A 10,242-nucleotide genomic window follows, 5' to 3' on the forward strand; every position below is an offset into this window, starting at 1 on the left:
CTCACCACTGGGTAGCTCCGGTAAAAGCAGTGCCTCTTGGCTATCTGGGGAAGGCCAGTGTTATCTTTTTATTTTCAATCCACTGGAGACATACATTTGAGAAAAATACACTAACAATGAGTTGTTGAAAAATGAAATTAAAACACAAACACATGAAAACTATAAGCCACTGATCAGGCACTTGGATATTGTGGCAATGTGTGAAATTGCTGTAATAGTTTCTAACCATTGCTTCTGAAATGTTTGTTTCCAAGAGTAACAATCACTGTCCAGCAACAAATAGTTCAAAGACAGGACGGGGCCTGCAGCTACACTTTGCATAGCTCTGCTTTTAATCTGACTGAGGCTCTGATGGCCTCAGCACCCCTGGTCCTGGTCCCAACTGGCCCAGACACCCTCCACTGTGCCTAGGGCCGCTCCCCTCTCGGCCCTCTGGCTCTGCCGTCCTGCTGCTTCAGTGTAAGGGTCATGTCCCCATCCCAGGTGGGCTGTCTCTGTAGGCACGATGCTATCTGGGGTCAGCCTGGGACACACCTGCTCCGAAGACCAAAGAGGAACAGCTCTGTGATGCTGGCAGGAAGGAGGTGACAAAGGGGATTTCATCACACACACGACTGAATGTTAGACACCCCTGTTCTCAAAAGTCCTTCCTCCACTGGCGCATGTCTCCCCCATCCTTCCTCTCACCTTCACCCCATTGCCACAAACCCCTCTTCCTTTGCTTGGTGTCTGGGGCCAGACAGCCTGGGTTCAAATCCCAGCTCTGCCACTAGCCAAGTGGGTGACCTTGAGCAAGCCATGTCACCTCTCTGAGCCTCAGTTTCCTCCACTGTAAAATTGGGATAATTATAGTTCTTGTGCAAAGGTTTTTGTGAGAGTTAAATGAGTTCATATACATAAAGTGTTTAGAACAGGGCCTGGCTTGACTTCTGCCTCTACCACAAACCAGCTGTGGGACCACAGCAGGTCACTTCCCCTTGGCAAGTGGTGGTCCTTGAAGTTAAAAATGCAGCCTCACAGGGTGCTTGTGAGGCTCTGGAGGAAAACGCATATAAAGGCTGCAGCACAGAGGCTGAGGCTGGAAGGAGCTGCACCTGTCACAGCAAGAGGGGTGTGGTGGAGGAAGCGGCGCTGGCGTGTGCGTGACTGGTGTTAAAATACTGCAGCACCCCCACACTCGCTGGGAAACAACTGGTTCCCGAAGGTCTCCTCACCCAATGTCTCCTGGTCTCTCCCCCAGGGCCCCAGATCTCCCACAATCCGGCAACCAGAACTTTAATGCGTGGCCCAGGAGGGCCCTGGCCATCCGGATTGGCCAAGCCCATTGCCCTGCCTATATCCCCTAGACCTCCCTGGGACTCCCCCAGGGCAGCGGACTAGGCACCACACCCTAGGGATCCAGTGGCTTAGAAAATGTACCCTCTCTTCTGACCTCAGTTTCCCCATCTGTAAAATGGGTGGGTTGTAGTTTTGACCAGAAGCTTTCTCTGACACAGCCTGATTCTAAGAATTCAGCCTTCTGCAACCATGTTAATCGTTTTCTTCCCCAGAAGTCGTAATTCCAGGCAAGCAGGCATAACTCAGTCTTGGCTGTCACTCCTGAATCAGGGACAGGAAGGAGGCCCTGAGTACATTGCAGAAGATGGAAAGTGGGTGGGAGGCAAAGCCCCACAAGGCGGGGCATCTGGGCAGAGTGGGGAAGGCTCTCACTGCAGCCCCTCCCTGTAATCCTGATAGCCCAGCTGCTGCCTGTCAGCTGGATTGATTACTCTGCTAGCTGCCTGGCCAGCATTTTCCCTGCATTACCCCCACAACAGCCCCAGTGAGCAGGTGAGGAAGCCGAGACATGGAGAGGGTAAGTGATGCTCTGGAGGCCACACAGCTGGTGAAGGGCAGAGCTGGGGTTGGAGCCTCGGTTGTCTGACTACACGGCCTGCCCATGGGGGTTGTTTGCTGAGTGCTCATGGTGTGCCGACCTCACGCTCCACATCCAGACCTAGAAAGCTGGAATACATCCCTAGCTACTTCCTCCCTCGTTCTCACCTGTCCCAAGCTATGCAGGGGCCCTATCCCATCTCTCTCTCCCTCCCACACAGGCATACTTCTGGACCCCTTCCCAGTTTTGCTTTGTAGCTGATCCTGGCACTAGCGATGGTGGTGGGGATGGTCCACTTCCAATCTCAGACCCCAGACCTTGTGCTATGTTAGTCAGGTATGAGTCCCAAGGAGACACTCATGACAGAATGAGAAAGCATGGGCCTTAGAACCAGATGGCCTGGGTTTTAATCCCAGCTCTGACACTCCCTTGCTGTGTGACACTGGGCAGGTGACTTAACCTCTCTGAGCCTCAGGTTCCTCCTCTGTGAAGTGGACACACTTCTCCTGGCCTCACAGGGATGTGTGTGTCTGTAATGAGTCACTACTTTTCTTTAAAACATGTCCGTGACTGGCTGCCTCTCACGGCCCTGGTCTGCGTCCCGGCATCTATTAGTTGTATGGTTGCAGCGGCCTCTTCACTGGTCTTCCCACACCACCCTCACTCCCTCCTCAGTCTGTCCCTCTCCTGCAGCCACAGGGATACTGCTAAAACCTAGGTCAGATCACTCCTTCCTCTCTTCAACACCCTCCCAAGGCTCCCACCTCCCTCTGCGGAAGACCAGAGTCCTCACTGCAGCCAACCTGGCCCTTGGTGGTCTGCCCCGGGACCCCCCTGACATCCTTTCTGCTACTTCCTCCATCACTCAGCTCCAGCTTTGGCCTCCTTGCTGGGCCTCAGACACACCAGGCACGGTCCTGCCCCAGGGCCTTTGCATGGGCTGTGTTCTTTGCCTGGCTCAGCAATCTGCATGGTTGGGCATGGCTGGGTCCCCCATTCCCTTCATTTGTGTGAAGACTTGATCACAGAGACCTCCCACTCCCTCATAACCATCTCACGCCACTTCATTTTTCTTCAAAGCGCTTATTTCAACCTGTGTTGTGTTACATATTGATCATGTCTTTGTCTGTCTCTCGGTGTAGAATGTAAGTGCGGGAGCCTTATTCACTGCTGGTGCCTGAGAGCTGCCAGCACACGAGCGAGTGAATGAATGATGGGCACAATTGAATGCTTTGGGCCTGGGAATAAATGCTACTGGATTATACTGCTGTCATCATCATGACTGTTTCTCTCAATGCTCCCACTGCCAGGGCCTTAAGAAAATCTTTGTTTGAGGACTAGAAGAGTCCCCAGTGTGTGTTGTGACTTTGTCATCACCCCTGGTTTTCCTTATCCCTGGAGTGGTGGCATCATCCTGAATCTTGTGCTGTCTCTCCTGACTCCTGGGATGCCATGACTCCTGGGATGCCATGTGACACTGCAGCCCAGAGTCATGCAGGGTCCCCATGGAGGGCATGAGGGATGGTGGGCCTCACTGAGCGGGATCCCATGCTGCAGAGGCAAGGGGCTTGCAATGACTTATAACCAAGATTCCTTTTAGAGGCCTGCTCTCTTCTTCCTTGGAGGTATTTTTTTCCAGTGCTCAGGAACAGATTAGAAGGGTGTTTGGAATCAAGGGTCCTGGGTTTGAGTCCTAGCCTTGCCCTCACTGCTGAGTGAGTTGCATAAGAATCTGCCCCAAACTGAAAGGGAAATTGAGGGGAATCCTTGAATGCTCCATCTGGCTTCAAGGGGCAGGACTGAGGGCAAAGAGCAAAAAGATGCCTCAAGGTTGGGCAGTTGACATTCATTCATTCATTCATTCATTCATTCATTCATTCATTCAAGTGAGTCCTTTGGGAGCCACAGAAGATTGTAGAGAGGGAGAGAAGTGATGTGATCATTTCACATATTATTGGAGGTGAGGTTGACCCTACCTTTGATTATTGGACCCCACCTCCAATAATCAGAAAGGACCTCAGAGAGGACTAACTTCTAATTTTACAGTGGGGAAACAGGCCCAGAGTCGGCAGAGAATCATCCCACGTCACACAGTGGCCATGTGACTGCATCTCTCACTGGAAGCCATGGAAAGGGGAGTTTTCCAGGGTTAAGGGCAAGATTGGAGCTCTCTGGAGCTAAGGGCAAGATTGGAGGGGTCAGGGGCTATGAAAAGGAGCTTTTGGGGGGTCACAGCTTGCTTGGCGAGCAACACGGATGACTTATACTGTCCCTTTGAACACTGAATGGTCTGAGGCCCAATGATGTTGATCGCCTTGCTCTGTCCCCTCCCTGACTCTGATAACCGGTGGTTTGGCTCCACTTGCCGCTGTGGCTTCTGTCTGTAGTTCTGGCATTCTCTGCTGCGGTTTAATGGCCTGTGGCCAGACCCCAGTGTGGTGGGTATGGATCCATGAGCATAATGCCCTGCAGTTCTTGAGCCACCATCTGGGGCTTCCTGAAACTAACATTCTGTGGCTCCAGGGTTTCAATTTTGTGTGCCCTTGTGGGCTGTCACCCAGTCCCCTGTGTTGTGTGGCCCTGCGTCCCCATCCCTGGGGGCTCTGTGGCCTTGTGGGCTGTCACCCAGTCCCCTGTGGTCATGTGGCTCTGTGATCTTGTCTAAGAGCCCTGTGGCTCTCGTAGTCTGTCATCTAGTTTCCTGCTAGACTCCGATTCCCACATTACAGTGGCTCGTTTGAATGGCCAGAGTCATGGAACTTTGTCCAGATCATTGACTCTCCTGACCTGGAGAAAAATCACACAGATGTTGGCCATCCTGCAGCAAGGCTGGGCTGTCTGAGAGCCTCAGGGCACCTCTGGGATGCGCCTCCCTTTCTTCATCTGGGGCTAGAAGCCTCCATGCCGTGACCCACAGGAAGCAGCACCCAGCGATGGCCCTTGCACTAGCAAGCTGTGAGTGAGCTGTGTCACCTTGGGCACCCTCCTTTCTCTGTGCTTGAGCCTGGCAGTTTTGGGGGTGAGACACATGGCAGGATGGGGGCTGTGCTGGTGATGAGGTGGCTGGGACAAGCTCCAGAGCCCCTCTGTGTGGGCTTCCAGTTTTCTATGGGCCAGGTGGGAGGTACAGACCTGCAGACTGCCCGCAGGAAGGGTGATGCTGGGACGGAGCTTGCTGCAAGGGTCTGTCACACCCACTTTCCCAAGGCAGTGCTGGGCTGCTGGCCACTTATGCTGAGGATGCCAAGGCCCAGAGTGGGTAAATTTTACACAGCCCCTTCTCATCCTGTGGCACAACCCTGCTCTCCTACCTCTCCGGGCCTTCAGGACTTGGGGTGTGGAATCTGGTGGGGAGGTAGGGAGAGAGGAGGCAGGGTCCTGCCCAGCCCTGCGGGTTGGTTCTTGTTGCCATGTGGATGCTGGAGGCCTTTTCCAGTGTGTGTGAGGGTCTGAGAAGCCCTGTCAGTGCGGGAGTCCGGCTCCACTCCAGCCACTGGCCCGAAAGGCACATCTGCTAAGTGGAAACAGCAGCCCCGACTGGGAGCCCAGCACTTGGGTTCAAGCCCTGACTCTACTTTCAATGGACTCTGTGACCTTGAGCTTGTTTTTTACCTTCTCAATTAACCCACCTGCCAGAGGGGACAAGAAACCCTCATGCAACACTGTCTCCCCAAGGGCAGACCCAGCCTTTGCCCCTTTCCCTTAATTCTTGCCTTGTTTCCCAGATGAGGGTCTCACTGGCTGGTGCCCAGGGATGAGCGGGAACCTGATCCCACCTCCCACTTCTGACCCGGAAGAGCCCTCCCAACCCCCAGAAATGCTGGGCAGACCTCCTGGCACAGAGACCCAGGGTCACTGGAGCTCGGGTGCGTGGCCATGGGCTGTGCTGTGCCCCTTGTGCTCGGTGTGCCGTGTTTTCTGTATTGAATCACAGCACCCACCCGCTCGCATGGAGCGAGAAAGAGGTGCATCTGTGCTTGGAATAGCAGGGTGGGTCCCAGGGTGGGCCTGGCCAGCGCCTGATTCAGACTCCCACTCTGCTCCAAGCTGTGTGACCTTGGCCCCCTGCCTGATCGCCCCATTCATGAAGTGAGCATAATCAGGCCCCATGTGATGGGGTGTTGGAGATTAATGTGCATTCGGGGCTGGAAACAGTGTCTGCCATTGCCACAGAGTGATCATTAACGTGATTCATCCTTATCCCCTTTCCCCATTTTTCAGATGAGGAAACTGAAGCTCTGCAAGAGAAATGCCTGGTACATAATTTTAAGACAGGTCCCATGCGCGGAGCCCTTGCAGGCCCCAGACTTGTGTCATTTTCATGAAACTGTCACACTGCCAGGTGCCTGGGTGATGCTATACTTACTGACTTTAGGAATGGCCAAGCAACATGGAATTTGAATCCAGCGCTGTCTGACTCTGAACCCCCTCAGCAGGCCGTCCTCTCCCTGAGACATGGCAGGTGTGGGGAGGCAGCCTGGGATCAGAGTGGAGGAGGCGGCTGGCACTGCCGTGCCCTGGCTTGAGGAGGAGCCCCGGTGGAGCTGCTGCCCCGTGGCACACGAGGACCGTAGTGGCAACATTTCCGACACCTCCACCCACGCGGCCCATGATTTAATCTGCGTACTTGTTAATGGTGCCTGCCCAGGCTTTTGCTCCTAATTATTGCTCTTTAAAGGCAGTGCCAGGAATATTAACAGGCATGCCACCTGTTTCTTGGCAGGTGGCCCTGTGGGTGCACCTGTCAGCCAGCCGCCATAGCCCATACTGAAAACGCTTGGTGGCATTTTCTTTCTTGGCTCAGGATTGTCTAGGAGCCATCAGATGGATGAGCTGCTTCCCCTGGCAGGGTTTTAGCCTCCCTTGGGGCTGCTTCCTCTACTTCCTGAGCCTCAGAGCGGGTCTGGTGAGGGTGGAGGGCAGGAGATGGGTAGGGGTGGAGAGGTTTGTTGGAAATCCTTCCTCTGCCACTTGGACACCATGTGAAGAGAAGCAGCTGCTTTCTTTCTCTGAATGGCAGTGTTCCCATCTTCATTATAGGGCAGCAAGGTGACGGTGACTCTCCATCCCAGTGTTCAGTGGAATCACTGGGGAAGCTTAAAAAGTGGCCGCTGCCTGGATGCCACCCCCCACATTTCTGATTCAGCACTAGTTCTTTTAAGCTCACCTGTAATTCTAGCAGCCAGGTGACATCACCTTATGATAAGTGAGGCTTAACGACTGCGGAGCCCTGAGTTCTGTGCTTGGTGCACAGTAGGTGCCCAGTAAAGGTGGCTTCCCTCTTGGTGACACATGCCCAATCCCGATCAGTTTGCAGGACGTTCTCACTTGCTTTGTCTCCATAGAGCATCCGATTGATTGTCTGAGTGCTTTGTCATCACCCTTTATATTATCGATGGGGAAACTGAGGCCTAGTATATTTGACCCCAGAGCTCATACTGCTAAGCCAGACAGAGGAGTGGCTGCTGCTCTGGAAATGCTGAGCTCTGGCAGAGGAAGGCATCTCAACTGCACAGTAAGCCTGAGTCCACTCCTCTCCTCCCTCCTCTGCCCCCACTTCGGTCCAGTGGCCATCACCAAGGCAGCTCAACTGCACAGTAAGCCTGAGTCCACTCCTCTCGTCCCTCCTCTGCCCCCACTTCGGTCCAGTGGCCATCACCACTCCCCTGCACAGTGCAGGGTTCCTCCCTGCTCTGCCTGCCTTTGCCCTTCCCCTCCACCCCTCCTCCCTGCCTTCTCCCTCCAGCAGCCAGAGGGATGGTGTTAAAGCCCCAGGCAAAGCTCCCACATCCTCAGAGGAAAAGCCAGATCCTCAGGAGACCCTGCATTGCCTGCCCTTCCTCGGACCCTCCAGGCCCCCGCTGCTCCTCCTCCCTCAGGAGCACACGCTCCCGCAAGCCCCTGCCCACCACAGCACCCTCCCTCTTTTAACCTTTTCTCTAAATGTCACCTTTTTAGTGAGGCCTTTTATGACTCCCTCTTTTAATTTTTATTTTATATTTTAAATTTTCATTTACTTCCAAATAGCACATATAACACAGGAATACCCCTGAGGCATTTTAAGGGCAAATCAGACCTTTTTGTTTGTTTGTTTCATTTGTATATCCACAGATAAAGACTTTTTCTCAACTCTAATTACAACAGTAGCAACCCAACAGAATTAACCATAATTTCTTCATATCACCTCGTACCCAGTCTTTGTGCCATTTTCCCTGGTTGTCTCCAAAATGTCTTTTCATGATCGGTTTATTCAAATCAGGATTCAAGTAAGGTCCCTTGTCGCATTTGGTTGATCAGTCTCTTATGTCTCTTTTAATCTGTAACAGTTCCTTTTCCCTCTTTTTTTTTTTTTTTTCCCCCCACTCTCATTATTTGTTGGAGAACCCAGGCCATTTTTCCTGTGGAATGTTCTCATGGTATCATTTAATTCATTCTTCTGCCCTATTGTACTTTCTCCCAACTGTTATTTGAGGCTAAAGCTGGATTTGATTCAGGTCCAATATTGCAGGAAAGAATCCATGTCAGGGAATGCTGTGGGATTCGTTACACATCCCATCGGGGGCCTGTAATGCCACGTAGTTCCACTCTGGGTGATGCTGAGACCTGTCCGGGGGTCCGAGGATCGTCTGCCTCATCCCTCTGTCACAGAGTCAATGCCGGATCCTTTATTTCACTAGGACTGCAAAAAGGTGGTTTTCCAATTCTGTTATTTCTTTAGCACTTATCTGCTGTGGTTCTTCTCTGAAGGATGCCTTTCCCTTATTAGGGCCTCCTAAAACACTGCGTATACAGGAAACACAGGAAAGGTGCTGCATTCTTTAACTTTAGGTATCTGTTCACAGAAAGATGATGTGATATCTTAACCACCCCCAAAGGAACCAGCCAGGTTTTTTGTTTTGTTTGTTTTGTTTTTCTTTTCAAAATCAATAGGAGCACATGGATCTCTACAGTTTTGTAGTCATGATTCTTTTCTGATGTTCAAGTTGTCCCAAATTTGGCCGGTGGGAGACCCCTCCAGCTGGTTTCTATGTTCTCCCAACTTTCCCCACTCAGACCTTGAACACTTCCTTACTTTCTGAGACTATAAGAAAGGCTCATCTTGTATTTTCCCTGACTCAGCCCTGGAATCATCCATTGCTTTCAGGAGTCCTGGGGTTCCTTTTGCTGGGCAAAGGAATTTAGAATCCAGAATCTGGGTTCTGGGGATAACAGCCCCTTTGTAATTGGCAACATCAATCTTTGTACTCCAGTACTCCTCACTTGCTCTGTTTATTTCTTGCAGCTTTCACCTCACAACATGTTGCATCCTTTACTTGTCTGTTACATCTATCATTTATCCTGTCTTCCTCACTAGAATATTAGCACCTTGAAGCCTTGGTGGCTGTACCTGCACGCTTGGCACACAGATGGTGCTGAATAAAGATCTGCTGAATGAGCAAATGGATGGAGAGATGGATGGATGACCTGCATCTGCCCGCATCCTCTCCCTCCCCCAGCCTGGATAAGCGGTGAAGAGGGTCTTCCCCCAGCCCCCTCTCTTCCACCCACAGAGCCAGCCTCAGTGGCCTTGGCCTTATTTAGATCAGTAGAGCTGGGCAGAAGAAATGTCACTGCTTGGCCCGTGGGGACGAAAAGGCCCAGAAGATTAAAGGCATCTCTGATGAGATGCTAATTTGTTTCAGGAAGCAGGTGGGGGTGGCAGCAACCCCAGGCCTCTAGGGTTTTGTGAAGCTGAGGCAGGAATGGAAAAAGCAGCGTTGGTGGAGGCTGGCCTGGATCCCTCTGTGATCTTTTCCCTTCTTTAACCTATCTCCTGGGCTCTGTGCAGCCTCAGTTTTGAGGAGAGCCAGATAGTCCTGTGTTTGAATCCTGGCTTGGCCACCTTAGTGGCTGTGTGACCTTAGGCAAAAGGGGGAACCTCTTTGGGCCTTGGGATCGATAAAGTGAGAATGCTATAGGGAGGATGAACTTAGGGGAGACCATGGAGTACAGCCCATGGAGGCCAGAGAACAGCAAAGACTTGCTCGAGGCCACACAGTAGTGCACACTGGCTGGGGCCTGAACGCAGACCTCTTGGCTCCCAGCTGGGCTGATCTGCCGTTGCTATTTCCTTGATGACTCAGCCTGAAGCATCCGTGGGTTCATCTCCTCTAAGGGGGCTTCTGTTCCCTCACAATTCCCTGGGGCTGCTGTCTGCAGAAGGAGCCTACAAAAATCTGGGGAGCACAGGGGAGCCTGGTAGGTGTGGCTCAGGTAATGAGCAAGCTTCAAATGGCTGGAACCTAGGACCCCAAGCCTCCCTCTGCTGTTGTCCTCATCTTCCCGTCAAACTGCTCAGCTGGGGCCCCTGCACCCAAAGGAATTCA

At 52.4% G+C, this 10,242-nt stretch overlaps 1 protein-coding gene across 4 annotated transcripts in view; it reads left to right on the forward strand.

Annotated features, from left to right (window-relative positions):
* Window positions 1-10,242, forward strand: part of GRIP2 (glutamate receptor interacting protein 2) — a 106,082-nt gene that overhangs the window by 23,302 nt on the left and 72,538 nt on the right. For all 4 annotated transcript variants that reach the window (XR_002515733.2, XR_002515734.2, XM_021922667.2 and 1 more), the window contains exon 2: window positions 6,098-6,132. The gene's annotated coding sequence lies outside the window, so the exon portion shown is untranslated. The remainder of the gene's footprint in view (window positions 1-6,097; window positions 6,133-10,242) is intronic.

This window comes from Papio anubis, chromosome 2, assembly GCF_008728515.1.
Source record: "Papio anubis isolate 15944 chromosome 2, Panubis1.0, whole genome shotgun sequence".
NCBI lineage: Eukaryota > Metazoa > Chordata > Mammalia > Primates > Cercopithecidae > Papio > Papio anubis.